The following is an 18,219-nucleotide window of genomic DNA, read 5'->3' on the forward strand; positions in this document are numbered from 1 at the left end:
CCCCGGGAGTGTAGCGGGATGCCGCTTTATCCTCCGAGTGCACACGTGGTTTTGAATGTTCAGAATTCACAGGCTCACAGCCCTTCTGCCCGGTACACTCTAGGGTGGGGGTGTCAGACTCGTTTTCACCGGGGGCCACATCAGCCTCACGGTCGCCTTCAAAGGGCCGAATGTAATGTTAGGACTGTATACATGTAACTACTCCTTCACAGTTAAGTGAGAGCTCAGCGTTGCCATCAGGGAGAAACAAGGTGCCGGGCAGGATAAATCAAGGTGGAGGGCCGGATTCGGCCCATGGGCCTTGTGTGTGCCACCTGTGCTCTAGGGAAAGATGTTTGGGATTTTTATTTTTAGAGTCTCAGGGTTGCTGTTTTATAGCAACTTGCAATCTCCCTCCATCTGTTAACTATGGACATTAAAACAAATTCCAAATACTTTTAAAGGAGACCATGGTGACCTGGCCGGGTGGCTCAGTTGGTTGAAGCATCGTCCTGTACACCACAAAGTTGTGGGTTTGATCCCCAGTCAGGGCACATACCAAGGTTGCACGTTCGATCCCCAGTTGGGGTGTGTATGGGAGGCAGCAGATCGATGTTTCTCTCTTTCTCCCTTGCTCTGTCTTTGGGGTTAGTGAACATGTCCTCAGGTGAGGATTTCAAAAAAAATCTAAGTGGGTCTTAGCTCCAAGGAAGATGGTCACGTTAGAAGGGGAAGCAGAGGAGCGGAAGAGAGAGTCCTTGAGAAAGATGATCAAGCTCACTTCCTACTCCTTTTCCGGCTCTGCGGTGTGGGTTTTCAAAAGGAGTTGATAAACTGTCTTTCAAAAAGATAGCTGAGCACATTATGTTGTTCACATTTTGTAACTTGTGGGGTTTGTTCATAAAACAGTGAATTTCACAGCCTTTTTGTTGGGAGCTAAGGTGACCAGGTCAAAAGTGTTGGAGGGAAGGGACATCCACAGTGGCCCCTGAGCTTGACATTGGTATCGGCTGGCGTTGGGCCAGAGGAAGCCCCCTGTGTGGATAACGTGTTTCTTGAGCACGTTGTGAACCACTCTCGTGCATTCATTTGCGTAACCCTCAACAGCTGTGCAAAGGAGGTGGCGCGGTAGAATTGGTGTGTGAGCGTAGGCCGTCTGGGCTGCCCCACGCCCACTGTACGGCAGTGTTCCAGAATGATCCAGGTTCAGAATGCCCAAGGAGAAGCAGAGGAGAAACAGCGTAGCCTTCTGGAAGGAGTTTAGACCTTGGGTCGTTACCAACCACTCCCTGGTCACCCCTAATTTGTGTCTCCAGGCCGGGCCTGTCTTCTGCACTGCGGACTCTGGGCGTGTCAGAGGTCTAACCGGCCCTCAGAACGAACGTGATACCCGAGCCAGTCCCGCACACTTGACCCCAGGCCTGCCCCTCCTCGTCTATCCATCACAGTGAACGGCAGCTCCCTCCTTCCAAGTCGCTCAGGCCAAAGACTTGGGAGTCAGCCCCGACTCCGGCTGTGCTCCGATCCTGCCCAATCTGTCCACAAATTCGTCAGCTCTGCCTGCGAAACGTGCCCCCCAGCTCAGCCACGTCTCCCCAGGCCCCTGGGCGGAGTCAGCGAAGGCAGTCCCGGGGTTACTGCAGCAGCCTCAGAGCCCAGCTCCCTGTTCCTCCCCGGCCCTCCTTCCCCAAAACCTGCCCTGCGAGGGTCTTCCTAAAACTTACCTGAGGTCCTCAGGTCACTCGTGCTCGCCACCCACCAGTGACTTCCTCATCCCCAGAATAAAAGGAGCCCTTGCCGTGGCCCGGAAGGCAGCATACGCCCACCTCCTGGCCCCTGACCTCCTACCCTGCAGCTTCCCCTTGCCGCAGCCGCAAAGCCGCCGCCCGTCCACAGGCTCGCTGCTCCCTCTACACGGAGTTTTATCCCCGCAGATACCTGCCTGGCGCCCTCGCTCCCTCACTTGCTCTGGGTCTTTACTCAAATATCACCTCCTGGAGTTCCTCCTTGTCCACCTTATTTAAAATTGCAACGCGTTCCCCACCTCGGTTGCGCATGGCTCTTCCTTGTCTCCTCGGCCTTTATCGTTATCGAACACACTCTGTCAGCTGTCCGCTTGTGCGCTGTCTGTTCCTCCCCCCCAGGATGTAGGTCCCACGAGGGCAGGGCTTTTAGTCTGCTCTGCAGCCACAGCACCTGGAAGAGTGCCCAGCGCACAGGGAGTGCTCGACGCGTTGAGGGAATTCTCCCCATGTATTTGTCACCCCAGTGGTATCGGTTATCTATGGCTGTGTAACCAAACCACCCCGAAATTCTGTGCCTCGATACGGTAGCAGTGACTGTGTCTCCCATAATCCTGGAGATTCCGAGAGCAGGCGTCCAGGACGACCGGACAGATGCTGGGTCGCCTTTGGCCACCTAGGCTTGGAAGCCACAGAGTGTCACTTCTGCCTTATCACCGACCCACCGGGATCTGAGAGGAATGAATGTAGAACCGACTTCAGGACGGGAAGAACGTTGGGAACACATGGTAGGAAGAGCATTGGGGCTGGGAGATCGTCGTCTGGCCACCTGGCCGAATGAGGTCTGCCACACCCCTGGCCTGGCCACAGTTGACAACCTTCCCGCATGCAGAACACATTCCTCCCTCCCCCGGAGACTCCCCAGTGTACGGCACCAGCTAGAAGTCCGAGTCTCCCATCCAAACCAGGTTTAGGTGCGGACGAGTTTCCTCCGATGGGACTCTGGGTAAGTCCCCTGAGTGCCGTTCCCCTGGATCTAAAGATCCGTGAACTAAAGATACAAGTTATCTACGTGCATGCACTCTACAGTTACAGTACGACGATGGGGCAGGCATCGGAAAACCACAATGGACGCTCCTTTCCGGAAGTTGGAAAAGGGAAAACACGGGAGTCACGTGTTGCCAGTTCCTTGTTCGGGGATCAATCCTACGGCCTGAGACTTGTTCGCCGAGCTCTCAGCCCCGCCCTCTGGGCTCTTGGTTTCCACCTCTGAATCTTCCTTTTCCGTAAGAAAATGGCATTGCAACTAAGTATTCTTCCCAGCTTGTTTCCTGCTGTTTGCATGTCCTTCCTCGGTCCCTTTCGTTTAAGCTGGAGGTGCTGTCCTCAGCACAGTTCTCTGAACATTGTGTGGGTTTTCTGTGAATATCATGGGCTTTACTCTATTAGACAAAAACTGCACACACAAACCTCTTCCAGATAGACTCCTTTCTATTTCTGGTTTCCTCTGAAACCTTTCAATCATCCTAAGATCTTGACGGAGGGTTTTTAAAGTCATGTTCTTGGCCCAGAAGCTGTTTTTCCATGGGCGATGGGGAGAAGCCAGGCGACCTACCCGTCAGCCGGCCTTGACATCTCCTGACCCAGATCGTGGAGTTCGCTCCGTACATGCGTACACCTCCTCTCTTCCCCGTTCCCGCGGACCACGGCGTTGCCCAAGTTTCCACCGCCACCCTTCCCTGCAGCTTCCATGGCACCTGCTCACTCTCCTCCGGGTCTGTTCGATGTCCCTCGGGCCTCATGGACAGTGTCCTCCACGCGCTTCTGCCCACCATTCAGTCCCAAAGCCGGTGCCGCGTGTTTCCGGCTTTGTTACAGCTGCAGCCGCTTCCAGGAACTCAATCCTGCCGCTAAAGAGCTCACCCAAGTTTAATGGCGTAACACGGCAACTATTATTTTATTATCGGCGATCATGCTTCTGGGGAGAACTGAGCTCAGCCAGGCAGTTGCCACTCGAGGACTGTGACGTGGCTGCAGTGACGTGCTGGCTGAGGCGGGGGTCGGTTCGAAGGCTTCCTCGCTCACGTCTGGCTGTTGGCTGGAACACCCACTGGTGACCGCGCTGGGGCTTTGGGGCTTCCACAGACAGCAGGGTGCCCAGGTTCTGAGAGCTAGCACCCCAAGAGGGTTCGGGCAGAAGCTAGTCTTTTGTGACTTAGCAGCTTCGGAAGCCACCTGGTGTCACCTCTGCTGCAGTCGCGGGCCTCCTGGGATTCAAGGGGAGGGAGCAACCGCCCCACCTCTCAATGGGAGCAGCGGCAACGTGGAATCTTAAGAACAGCCTGTGGGCGGGAGGTCGCGCCGCGGCAGCCACACAGGTCTCTCCCATCTGTGAGCTGTCGGTCCAAGTCTGTGTGTCTGCCCCATTTCTCGCTGCTCTGTAGGCATTCTTTCGTGTTTTCCAGAACCTAACTCCCTACTCAGTTTTAAGTGTTGAGAATAGCTTCTCTCAATCTATTGTCTTTCTTCTTTAAAAGAGAGAAGCATTTTTTAAAAGATTTTATTTATTTATCTTTAGAGAGGGAAGGAAGGGAGATAGAGAGAGAGAAGCATCAATGTGCGGTTGCTGGGGGCTGTGGCCTGCAACCCAGGCATGTGCCCTGACTGGGAATCGAACCTGCGACGCTTTGGTTCGCAGCCCGCGCTCAATCCACTGAGCTACGCCAGCCAGGGCTCAATCTATTGTCTTTCTGAAAGCTTTGTTGTGACCTCCTTATTTTTTAAACAGAAATTCTGAATTCTAGTACTGTCATACCTATCTATGTGTTGATTCATGGATTTTTCCAGGTAAAATTCACAGACCATACGATCGGCTGATTTGCATGAGCACAGCTCAGTGGCACTGAGTGGATTCGGTGCTGGGCAGCAACCAACTCTCTCTCTCGTTTCAAAACTACAGGTGCCCTCTCAGAGCTTTTGTATCTTTAATGTAATCTTTTGACTAGGAAATATGTACAAAGCATTCAAAGGAGAAGAAATACTGAAGACAATTGAGAGGAAGGACTGCTTCCTGTGCTCCCACCCCCTGAAATGTCTCCCTGCCACCGGTTTCTTTTTCAACAGAAACAATAATGGTTCGCTCAACTCCGCACCTTGCTTTTTCGGCATCAGACGCCCCTGGGAACCCATCCCTCTGCAGCCCTTCCATTCCGTTGTCTCCAGACACCCGTTTGCAGCCCTCCGGCTGACTGCGGTGTGGGTGGCCTCGAGCGGCTGCAGCGACACCCTTGTGCGTCCATCCTTCTGTACACGTGCCGCCGTATTGTTTAGGGAAATTCCTAGCGGTGGAATGGGAGGACCCAAGAGTATAGGACATGCGCATGTTGCTGTGTATTACCAAGTCACCCTCCACTGGTGTTACACCGTGTACTTCCTCACCAGCAGTGTGCGAGGCAGCCTTCTGGAAGGGGGTCAGGGAGGTGTCCCCGAAGAGTAACATTTACACTTGAGGAGAGTCGTGGAGGAAGGCCCACAAAGCCCCGTGGGGGCAGTGGCCCAGGCCGTGGGAGCAGCAAACGCAGAAGCAGCCGGCCTGCTGGTCTGTCTGAGAAGCAGCAAGAGGGCCAGTGTGCCGGGGGGTAGTAAGCGGGGCGGCGGACAGCCGGAGATGGGGTCAGAGAGGCTGAGAGGGGCGAAGGGGGGTGGCCACTCCGGGTGGACGCGGTGTGAGCAGTGACATTACCCGGCGTTCATCGCGAGTTCTCACCTCCGTCCCCTCCAGAGAGCGGATTGGAGGGGTGGGCCGCAGCGAAGGCGCAGACAGCAGCTGGGAGTCCACTGCAGCACTCGGGCCGAGACGGGGGAAGCTCAGACCCGGGCGGCACGTGGTCTCGGAGCTGGGTGAGCAGGGAGGGTCTGGAAATGCCGCGAAGGTAGAGTCCGAAGGACTCGTCCATGGACTAGGTGTGGAGAAGGAAAGAGAGGGATTCGGTGGGACTCGAACGGTGTCAGCTTGAACAGTGTGAGGGGCGGACTCACCGCTGACCGACTCGGGGAGACGGAAAGAAGAGTCATTCAGGGTTAGGTGGATTCAGCTGCTTCCTTGTGCTCATGTCACATCGAAGGTAATTTTAGCCCTGGCTGGCGTAGCTCAGTGGATTGAGCGTGGGCTGTGAACCAAAGCATCGTAGGTTCGATTCCTAGTCAGGGCACATGCCTGCGTTGTGGGCCATGTGAGAGGCAACCACACATTAATGTTTCTCTCTCTCTCTTTCTCCCTCCCTTCCCCTCTCTAAAAATAAATAAATAAATCTTAAAAAAGAAATATTAAAAAAATAAAATAAAATCCCTTTCCCCTTAAAAAAAAAAAAGAAGGTGATTTTAGTCATCCAACCAGTCTTCCCAAATAGTTCGTTGGATATTTGAGCCCGGAGTACAGGGAACCGTTACGCGTGGCGTGGGAATGTAGCCCAGCTCCCACTCAGAAAGACCAGTGGGGGCGTGTTGGCACACAGGACCCACACCCACAGGTAGGTTCTCCCGTGGGGAATCGGGCCTGCATTGTACTTAGGCTCTTACGAGACTTGCTTTTGCTAAAACACCCTCACCCTGGATTGAGGCAGCAAGTGTTCACCGTGTATCTCTAAAGTAACTTCCGAAGATCTCTGCTCAACCTCCCAAGTATGGAGTGTAACCAGTTCGACCACTTTTCCCCTTGGTCTGCAACATCCTTTGACGAAATTAGCAACATTCTTTCCTTTGTGATCTGTAAAAGCTAATCACCGACAGCAAACCTGTGCATAGGAAATGAGGACCATCCTCAATGTAATGTAGCCAGAAAAGCAATAAACGCTTGTCCAGGCAGGGGCCGGGTCCTCTCCCTCACTCGGAGAGCAGCCATGCTGTCCCTTTTTCCCCACAGGACTTCTGCTGTCCATGTGAATTTGTCTCTCACAGCCACAACACATGGATCCTGCCGGCCAGGGTCCACCTCACTGGAGTTTATGGCGGGGGTCTAGATTAGAGAAATTAAATTGAAAATCATCCCTCTATTCACAAATGCTAAATCGTCTTAGCTATGAACATAGTAATTTTGTTTAAAGATTTTATTTACGTATTTTTAGAGAGAGGGGAAGGAAGGGAGGAAAAGAGAGAGAGAAACATCAATGTGTGGTTGCCTCTCACGTGGTCCCCACCGGGGACCTGGCCCGCAACCCAGGCATGTGCCCTGACTGGGAATTGAACCAGCGACCCTTTGGTTCGAAGCCCGCGTTCAATCTACTGAAGTACACCCGCCAGGGCAAAATTTTTTTTTAATTTTGTTTTTAATATTCTACTATAAAGATTTAAATTTTTCTCTGCAAAGGTTTTGTGCATTTGTTTAGGTTATTTCCTAATTACTTTATAGTGTTGATTGCTATTATAAAATATCTATTTTCTATTATATGTTCTAATTAGATATTACTGCTTTAGAAAGATATTATAATTTTTTGGAGTTTATGTTGCATCCAGCAATCCTTCAGAAATATTATTTCTATTAATTTGGAGATTCTGATGGTCTTTCTATGTAGATAAATGTATCATCTGTGAATAAAAACAGTTTCGCCTCTTCCATTTCACTTTTTTTTAAAGATTTTATTTACTTATTTTTAGAGAGAGAGGAAGGGAGGGAGAAAGAGAGGAAGAGAAACATCAATGTGTGGTTGCCTCTCACGTACTTCCTACTGGGAACTAGGCCCGCAACCCAGGCATGTGCCCTGACTGGGGATTGAACTGGTGACACTTTGGTTTGCAGGCTGGTGCTCAATCCACTGGGCCACACCAGCCAGAACATAAAAAGATTTTCTAAGGCATGTGGCATTTGTAGGTTTATGGGAGATAGTCTTTAACAGGTTATGGAGTTTTCTTTTATTTTAAAAAAAATCTCTATGTTAAATTACCAAAAGCTTTTTCTTCAGTTCATGTGACTTTCATCCTTAGAGTGTTATTGCTGAGAATTACACTCTTAAACTTTTAAATCTTATTGATTTACTGCATTATTAGCTTCAGCTCATTGCCACTTTATCTAGAGTCTTTGCTTTCATGAGCAAAGGTAAAATGAACCCATACTTTCTTTTTCCGCATTTCATTTTCTCCCAGTTTTGGAATTAAAGATTTTATTCATTTTGTAAGATTCATTGAGGGCCTTTAATTCATTGAATAGATATTCCAAAGCTACTAATTGAGAACCACTATGTGCCAAACACTGTTCCAGGTGCTGGATACAAAAATCCTGTCATCACGGAATCGACCTTCTAGGGCGAGGAGACGGACATTAAACAGGTACAATGGCGGTGGGATGGATGGTGGTAAAAGCTAAGGAGAAAAGAAGAGGGATGTGAGGGGTTCGTTTTGTTTAGGGTGGACACCCACGGAGGAGAGGACATCCGATATTTCCCCTTTTCCTGGAGTCATTTCTAGACGGCAGGAAACTGATAGAACTCCCAGGAAGCAATCTGAGCCTGGGGCTCTTTGTGGAGGGCTCTAGTTAGGGGCGATAGAGGAACATTTCCCTTCCTTTCATGGTTCTTGTAGGTGAAGACTTTGAACGTGGGTTCCTGTTTGTTAAATTCACATCCGTAGTTTTCTCTTTTTCATTATGCATTGTATTTACTTACATCTTTTCTCTCTTTGTTATTCTTGTCAGGTGTTTCTCCAGCTTATGAATATTTCCGAAAGCACCAGCCATTGTCTTTCTTATTGAGGCATAATATACATTCAGGACAGCGCGTGTGTCCTAGTGTACAGCCGACCTTCACGGACCTAGCACCTGACCAACACACAGTGTCACAGGCCCCCAGGGTCCCCTCCCACTCTCTGCCAGTTCCCATCCCTCCCCCCCCACCCCGACAGTTACCCAGTCCTGACCCAAACTGACTGTTGATTTGCGTAATTTTGTTTGTTGTCTTCTTTGTTCTCAATCTTTTTATTTTCTCTCCTTTTGTTCTTCAGGTTTTCATCTTTTTTCCTAGCCTTTTGGGCTGAACAGATTCTTAATATTTTCTGTTGTATTTTCTGATAAATGTATTTAAAGCTATACATTCTCCGACAGCGCTGTTCTAACTGTATTCCAGCAATGTTGACACATGGTGTTTATATTGTCATTCGTTTCTGTGTCTCTTGAGATCCCCTTCATGATTTCGTTTTCGAGTGTTAGAGATTTCTGTACACACGTCTGGAGTTACATTGAAATCCATTTAAAATTTATTTCTCGTTTTATTGCATTGTGCTCTGAGAACAATTGTCAAAATGACGGTAATTCTCGGGAATCTATAGAGGCTTCCCTGTGGCCTTGAACTCGATTAAGTTTTGTAACTGTTCCAGGTACCTCCTTGCGCAGTCTCGGTTCACCGGGGTAAAATTCTGCAAGTGTTTATTAAGTCCAGCTTATCGATTGTGTTATTGAAACCTTCTCTATTATTGCTTACTTTTTTGTCTGGTTTCTGGTTGATCTATTTATTTCCAAAACTCTATGATAAAAATCTCTCTTCCAATTGTCGATGTATTTATTTCTCTTCGTGGTTCTGTGAGTAATTGTTTCATACCTTTTGAGGCTATGTTGTGGGGAAGATACACTCATATTTTCTTGATTATCTTTCCTTTTGTTATCTTTTTGTCTCTTATGAATTTTGTTGTGTTAATTTCTTTCTTTAATATTAAATTGCTACTTTGGTGTTGTTTGGTTGATATTGGGCTAGTGTGTCTTTTTCCTTGTTTTCCTCCCATCTTTTTAGTATAAAATCTCACACCTATTCAGAAAAATGCATGAAACTGGATGTACAGCGTAATTATCCTGAAGTTTCACTTGTGCAGCTACCACGCAGGCAAAGAAACGGAACAGTTCTAGGACCCGGAAGCCCACTCGGTGCCGATTCCCTATCACAAGCCACCTAGGCCCACCCACAGGTAAGCATCCACCTGACCTTGATGGTAACCATTTCCTTACTTTTCTTTTAAAGATTTTATTTATTTATTTTTTAGAGAGGGGAAGGAAGAGAGAAAGAGGGAGAGAAACATCAATGTGTGGTTGCCTGTTGAATTTGCCCCCTACTGGGGACCTGGCCCAAAACCCAGGCATATGCCCTGACTGGGATTCGAACTAGTGATCCTTTGGTTCACAGGCCAGCACTCAATCCACTGAGCCACACCAGCCATGGCTCCTTACTTTTCTTTATGCTTTTGTCACTTAGCTATATGTCCCTAAACACTATAGTTTAATATTGCCTGTTTTGCAATGTTATGTTAATATATTTAAATATGGCTTTTCTTGCTTGTTATTACAGCAGAAGAGTGAGTTTAGTCAATATTGCTGCATTATTTCTGAGTCATTAATTTTCATTGCTATATATTATATAAATATACCAAAAAATGTATTTATCCATTTTACTATTGATGGACACTTGGGTTGTTAACAGTTTGGGACTATTATAGATTTTGTCGGTATGAGCATTCTTAAGCGTGTTTCAGGGTCCATTTGATGTTGGATTGTGGAACTTTGTCAGATGCACTTTTCTGCATTTAATGAGATCTTAGTACAGTTTTTTTTTAATTTGAGGCTATAAATATGGTGAATTACACTAATTATATTTTGAATGTTAAACAACCTTTTTTTAAATATTTTATTTATTTATTTTTTAGAGAGGGAAGGGAGGGAGGGAGAGAGAGAGAGAAAGAGAGAGAAACATCAATGTGTGGCTGCTGGGGGTTATGGCCTGCAACCCAGGCATGTACCCTGGCTGGGAATCGAACCTGGGACACTTTGGTTCCCAGCCCGCACTCAATCCACTGAGCTACGCCAGCCAGGGCGTTAAACAACCTTTTTAATCCTGGGAGAAATCTTACTAGGACATCACATATTATTCCTTTTAGGCATTGTTTGAGCCAATTGCTAAAATTTTGTAAGAATGGTTGCATCTATTGATATCTAATATTTGCATTATAATGGATACTGGTTTCTGGTTTTCATTTCTTGTAATACCTTTTTCTGGTTTTAGTAATTTCCCACTTGGTCTCTATATTTAAGATGCCAATTTTCAAAGTTACTGCATTTCATAATTCAGTGATTCGGCATTATAATTTATAATGCCGTTCATATATATATACACACACACACACACACATATTTCTTTCTCAAAATGTTTTCCCTCCTTGTCTGTTCTTGGCGTCTCCTGGTTGGGTTTCTTATTCTGGTCCGTAGTTCACAAATTCCCTCTTTGCAGGCATTTTCCTGTTCAACCCTGTATTTCCCATTAGTTTTTCTAACAACTGCTTATTCTATGTCTGTTCCCAATAGTCTCTCTTTGAAGATATTGATTATGCTAAACTGAAATATTTGTTGTGTCTAGTCCATTACTCCTGCTTCCTCTAAGATGTTCACTTGATTGTCTCTGATTTAGAGCTGTTTTGCTCCTCTGGCGTGTAGATGTGTAATTATTTTCTCATGAGCTCATATTCCCTTGGGCATTATAAACTACCTGGATGATAATGGCAATGTGGCAGTGTGGGAGCACTGAAGCTCAGACCCTCGTTGGTGCCCTCTGGAAGTGCGCACATGTGCACACGTGTGTGTGTGTGTGTGTGTGTTGGGGGTGTCTCAGAGTGCAGAGCTGCTGGCATTCAATGACAGGTCTCCTAGGTCCCCATTTGCCTCTCACAGGTCACCCAGCCCTCCAAGAAACCTGTTCGTCTTCCCCAGTGCTGCTCTTTGCCTGACGCCTTGTACCCTGGTTGTGATGCCCTGCTCCTTAGGGAATGGAGGGAGGGAAGGGAACACTCGGCGCGAGGCCCGCTGCTCCTCAGGACACTGCTCCCGCCCAGCGCCCAGCGTGTTGCAGGGCCGGGGAGCAGTTGCCATGGGGACGGAGAGGCACACAACTAACTCAAGAGCTCATCTCTGGCCTCCCTGCCGCCGACAACACGCCCTGTCTGCTCTGAGCGGCCACTCGCTCCCTCCCAGGCACCAAGCACCTTCTGTCCCAAAGTCTGTAAGGCGCTCTTTGGAGAACTTTTGTCTCAGAGAACGAAGAATTGTGGGAAATGACTTCAGTCGTTTCCAAACCCCATGAGATCCAGGGTTGGATAGAGGGACAGTGGTGGTGTTGTTTCTGGAAGACAGACTCTGTCCTTTGTACCACTTTTTGTGGTGGTTTAAATGATTTATACTGTTTTTGTTGAAAGCTAAGCATGTTGGATAAATTGTCACCGATGGGAAGGTAGAAAATAAACAGACAGACTGGATGGTGCTAAAAAAAAAAAACATTGTATCTCTAAAATCTCCACCCTATGATACCTAGAAACTCTTTTCATGTAATATTGTGGGGGGGGGGGACGGGGACGGGGGAGGGGAGAGAGAGAGAGAAGTTTGGGTGTCACCAGGTTTGCACCTGGATTATTTCTGCACCTTTAGATCATTTGTAAAAAGAGCATGTTACCTGTCAACATGACGTGGGTGGAAGGAAATTGCTGATGTGTTGGCTTTAAGAAAAGCAAAACTTTGAACTCTTATACAGAAAAACACATAAATCAATAGGCTTGGGTTTTGGCTGCAAACACAGTCAGCTGTTTACATAAATACTATAGATCGAAATGCCGAGCTTCTTCCTTGCCTCAGAAGGCTGTGCTTCATTGTCCTTTCAAACCACAGCCTCCCGAGGCCTCCGCGATGATGCGCACGGGGTCTTCGTTTCCACTCGACGTCTTCAGGGTGACGAGAAAAGCCACGGCAACCAAGAGGCGTCATCCTCGGCCCTCTCCTTGCTCACTGCTTTGTGGCCAAAAATCGGGACGAGAGCAACACTTTATTTAGAGCATTGCGGACCATTCCGTTATGAAGAGCGCTTACCTCAAAATTTTGTGCAGATCCATTTACACAGCCTTAAAAAAAAGGTGAGCACAGCCCTGGCTGGTGTGGCTCAATGGATTGACTTCGGGCCTGCGAACTTAAGGGTCGCCAGTTCGATTCCCAGTCAGGGCACATGCCTGGGTTACGGGCCAGGTCAGGTCCCCAGAGGCAACCACACATTAATGTTTCTTTCTCTCCCTCTCTTTCTGCTTCCCTTCCCCTCTCTCTGAAAATAAATAAATAAATCCTTTAAAAAGGGGACGTGAGCACAGATAAGGTGAATGAGGTTGGTGGTTTGGGGGGCACGCCAGGCCGTGAGAGGCTCAGATGTAGACTGGAAGGTCTGATGAGTTCAGAGAGTCTGAGCTGAAGGTCCCACTCCTATAGACACAAGGATGAGCTCATTTGCAGATTAGGATTCAATTCAAACCCCAAATCCCAGCTTTCAAATTAGTCGATGTGTCTGGGAACTCAAAGTCAGGAAGGTAGTAAGCGAGGGGAATAAAAATCAAGTTCCCAGCTCTTCCTCCCTTTCCTTTTGAGAAAATTGAGGACAGTCTCGTTGGAAAGGGGGGAAAGAGAAAACAACCCGTTTTAAAAGACAAGCAATTTCTACTCCTCTGATGGCCAAGCGTGGACTAGGAGCCTGAAAGGGCTGCCAAATAACCTCTTTAGCTATAAACAAAATAGACTATCTTTTCTTTTTTTACAAATTGCATCTTCCCGTGGAAGCAAACACATTCTTGGCTGTGATGCAGGCGTGACCTCATTTCGATGTACAGTGTGTGGGAGAGCGGTCGTTTAAAGTGATACCTCGCTAGTGGAGATGCTTGCGGTGGGGAGAATGCCTCTGGTTGAGTCAACCGCCAACCGCAGGTTTACTTCAACCTAACATTTCACAGGCCGGGACTCTGTAATCTGCGGAAGGGGTCACTTGCAGGGACAGGGAGAGAGAGTGTAGATAAAGAATCCATGAGCTTGTTTTCTGACTTGAACATGACCATGGCTTAATGATTACTCATACGATGGTGCATCAGGCATTTCACTTCACGCCCACATCCTTCTTCGATTCTCACACTGCGAAGAATAAGTGAGATGTTATGTTCATTTTAGAGATGAGGAAACCGAGGGTCATGAGCTCAAGGACACATAGCAAGCGGCAGAACTAGGATGCAAACCGTTTGCTTGTAAAGGCCAAGTGCTCTCAACCCTTCTCCGTCCCCTCTTCTCTGCAGGTGCTTTCTCTCGGCATGAATTATATATTCCTCTCGAGAGGCGGTGCCCGGAGCTAGAGTAACACAGTGCAGGCGGCCCGAGACACTGTCAGAGCTGGAACTCCTCGGGGGTGAGCTCTGACTCCAGGACAGCCTCCGCGGATGGGGGTGGGGGATGCAGGGGATGAAGGGGTCGCCTGAGATGGCATCACTCTACCGAGCACCGTTCGGCGGTGACATTGTGCTCCCAGCTCTCTGTGTTGTCTAGAATGTCCCCATGCTTGTGTCCCAGGGATCCCCCCTGGCGGCTGGAAGGAGCCTGTTTTAGGCTGCGTCTCCTGCCCATGTGTTCCAGAGCCATCTGTCACAGCAATTCCCAGAAACAACAATTTGGTTTCTTTAATCATGGCTTTAAGACCAAAGTTAATTGATGCACGGGTGTTCCTAATTAGCAAAAATGCCTGTTATAGAAAAATGTTGCATAAACTGCAATTCAGAAGAGGACAACCTACGCGGAGTGTCCTTATCTGGCCGAAACCACAGATCCCCAACCAGCCTGACCCCGGAACAGCCGGGCGCACTGATTGCAGCCACCGGCGGCCGCTGATCAAAACGAAACCTTGCACTGATCGTGGTGATCTGAGAGAGCACACAAAATGTCCCATTCTTTTCGTCTTTCTGAAAACATCAGTGTTTGGTTCTTTTTTTTTTTTAAGATTTTATTTATTTATTTTTAGAGAGGGAAGGGAGGGAGAAAGAGAGAGAAAGAAACATCAATGTGCGGTTGCTGGTGGCCGTGGCCTGCAACCCAGGCATGTGCCCTAACTAGGAATCGAACCTGCGATGCTTTGGTTCGCAGCCCGTGCCCAATCCACTGAGCTACGCCAGCCAGGGCTTCTTTTTAGTCCTAACCTGAGGATACTATGCTCATTGGTTCTAGAGAGAGGGGAAGGGAAGGAGAGAGATGGGGAGAGAAACATCGATGTGAGAAAGAGACACTGATCCACTGATCGGTTGCCTCTCGCGGGCACCCCAGCAGGGGACCAAACCGACAGCCCGCTCCAGTGCCCCGACCGAGCAGGACCTTTTGGCTTGCAGGGCCCCGCCCACCAGGGCCCGCGTTTGGTTCCCAGTTCACTGCGTCTGCGCGGATCCTGTGGCCTCTACTGCGTGGTCCTCAGGCCTAGGGCGACCTCAGCAGCTGTCCTAACGTGCAGTGTGACATCCGTATTACCCGATAAACTGATCTTCGTTTAAATAGAATTGAGCATGGGAGGAAAAGAAAAATGACACCAATCAACTTTGCTACTTGCTTTTGGGGACTTGAGAAAACGTGGACCAGACAGAGACTTCCTTTTCTTTTCAAGGCTTTCTAGAAGACTAGAAGCTTGTTTTCAAAGGTGTCTCCTTTGCCCTTTTCCTCAGCGTGTTTTTGGAATTACTCTTCTAAAATTTGTGTTTCTATCCTGTGGCATGATTTTGACTACTCCAGTCAGTAACAGAATTCATTTTCTGTATCAACTTAGTTTTTAAAAATAGCCAAAAGTCACTTGGATCCAAATGTTGTTTCTTGGGATTGTACATATGCTTTTTTAAAATTTTAATTTTTGTTGGAGCAAGGCCTTGCTTCTTCTAGCATTACAATTCCCCCATTTCCAACGTGTTCCTACCAATCTCATTTGCTAATCATTCAGGCGATGAACTTTGCTAGAATCAGTGGTGAAATAATAAGTCAAGCGACATCGAATGCAGGTTTGAGGAACTTTCCAGTGAGTAAGATGCATGAGTTGTGTAACGTCTGTTTTGGCTGATTTTCTTTTCCTTCCTTCTGTGCTCTGAGTAGTTGAAGTCACCAGATAGAGACCAGTTCTCAGCAAACGAGAGATTTGCTGTGCTCATCGGTTTCCGGATGGGGTGGACTAACCGGCTCTCAAGCGTCTTCCAGCTTCGATTCTCTGATTCCAAAGAACCTCAGCGTAAGTGCAGTCACCCTACATTAATATTAATGAGTTAGGCCACATTGCATCCTGTTTAAGTATTCACTGAAAAACCAAAGCAGTTATTGATTTATCCTGAGCTCCCTGTGATTGTTCTTTAATACAATGTTTAATACAACTTGTATGCACATACTTATACCAATTAGACTTTCACTAATATTTATAAGGACTTTGTATTTTTTTTTAAATAGATATTTTCTAGCTTCAACGTGGTAGACTCCAGGTCCAAAAATGTAAGCAGTTCCTGTTTTTAAATGTGCAACTCGATCCAGGACTTAAGCACATGTGTTGTTACCTGACCTTGGTTAAAATAACTAAAAAATAAAATTGTCTCTAGGTATGGATAGTGCTGCAGAGAACGGCAGTCTGAATTCTCCCAGAAATAAAAATGGGCTCTTCCTACATTCTTTGGTCGGTGCTAGTGGTGACATGCGGCAGTTTTGAATGAACGTGGATGGACCCTGAGTCAGAAGGGCCAATTGTTTGGCCCAGACTCCGCCTTCCACTGTGAGGGCTGTAAGACCAGCTTATCTCAAAACCAGGTCAGGGGGAGGGTGTGGCTGACGGTCCCCGCCCACTCAGTCCCTCCAGCTCCACCCAGCCCCTGTGATCTGCTGCTGACCCAGCCTGCAGAGGCTTTTTGTATCAGCCAGAATGCCTTGGGACAAATATTGGTTTACAATGATGATATAGATATATATTTAAATCTGCACCTGAGGATATATTTATTGATTTGAGAGAGAGAGGGAGAGAGAGAGAAACATTGATCGGTTGCCTCCTATCAGTGACCCAGCTGGTGGAACCCACGACCTAGGTATGTGCCCTGACCCAGAATCAAACCGCAGCCTTTTGGGGCACAGGACGATGCTCCAACCACCTGAGCCACTGGGCCAGGGCAATGCTGAGATATTTTTTAATAGGCAGTAAAATACAGAGACTACCCTAATGGTACCCACCACCCAACTCTATCAACCTTTCCACCCTTGTGTCAGTTTCCCCCAAGAGATAAAATATGACAGACAGAGCTGATGCTTCCTGGTTCCTTTATTCTCTCCCTCCTGGGGTAACCTCTGTCCTGAACTTGATGGCTGTCGTTCCCATGCAGGTTTTTGTCTTTGATTATACATGAATGTTGTCCTAAACAATGTAGCATTCATTCATCTGCATGTTTTCATTCTTTACATGTGAAGTGGCATTACTATACTGCATATATTATTCTGCAACTCATTTCTTTTTTTTTTTTTTTTTGCTCAGCTTTACGTTTTTGAGAGCTCATCATTGTGCTAGCTATTTACCTGTTGCTTCCCGGCCAGGACCCACCCCTCCATAGTCTGTATTTCTCAGGCTCCTTTGCCAGTCGATTTCCTTTAGATTCTGCCAGTAGGAGGTATGGAGATGAGGAGCGAAGACTTCAGTTTTTCTTTCATTTTTGCTCTTTCCCTTCTTCTGGTGTTTTTTTTTTTTTTCCTGACACAGCAAAACCTCTCTTCCATACCCTCAGCTCCAGTCCTGGCCCCTCCTTGAGTCTCTGAGCTTCAGTAACAAACACCCCCTCCTCATTTTTTCTCCCAGTGCTAGGGGTATATAGCACCTTCCTGCAGTTTCTGGGTTCTGAGTTGTCATCTTCTTCCTTTTTGCAACACCTGGATAACCAATTCCTCCATTAAATCTCCTGTGTTTGTAATAACTGCCATGCCTTCTATTTTCTAACTGGACCCTGACTACTGTAGACGGTTGTTAAATGTAGCTCTGGATCACGCATTTTAACAGCTGCACAGTACTCCCGGATACGACTATATCACAATGTATCCACCCATTCTCTTGTTGATGGGCATTTCGGTTGTTCCTGATTACAATGTTGCAAAGACCATTCTTGTACCTGTTTCCTCACTCACCTATGCAAGTGTTTCCTAAGGGTAGGCACCGGAAGATCAATTGCTGGGTTAGAGGGCTGTGCTCATCTTCCATTCACCCACTTTCTTACACATTTTCCAAAGTGGTCATGCCATTTCACTCCCTTCCGTCACTTGGTATTGTTACACTTTTCATTTCTGACAATTTAGTGGATGTGGCATAGTATCTGATTTCCAGTGAGTTAAGTGTCTTTTCATACCTTCCTCTGTGAACTACCTACCTATATCCTTTTGCGTATTTTTTGTATTGACTTGTATCATTGTAAATTGATCAGATTTCTTTATATATTCTGAATAATTTTCTGGTTACATGTGTTGCAAATATATTTGTCCAATCTGTGGTTTGTTGTTTGTTTTGTTTTATAACATCTTTTGTGGTGTAGAAGTGACTTCTTAAAAAATATAGACAAATTCATCAGTCTTTTGTGGTTAGTGTTTCTTTCTCTTGTTTTTCTTTTTTAATAAATGTATTTTATTTTTTAAATTTTATTTATT

This window comes from Phyllostomus hastatus, unplaced genomic scaffold (assembly GCF_019186645.2).
Source record: "Phyllostomus hastatus isolate PE091 unplaced genomic scaffold, TTU_PhHast_1.1 phas_scaffold_182, whole genome shotgun sequence".
Classification (NCBI taxonomy): Eukaryota; Metazoa; Chordata; class Mammalia; order Chiroptera; family Phyllostomidae; genus Phyllostomus; species Phyllostomus hastatus.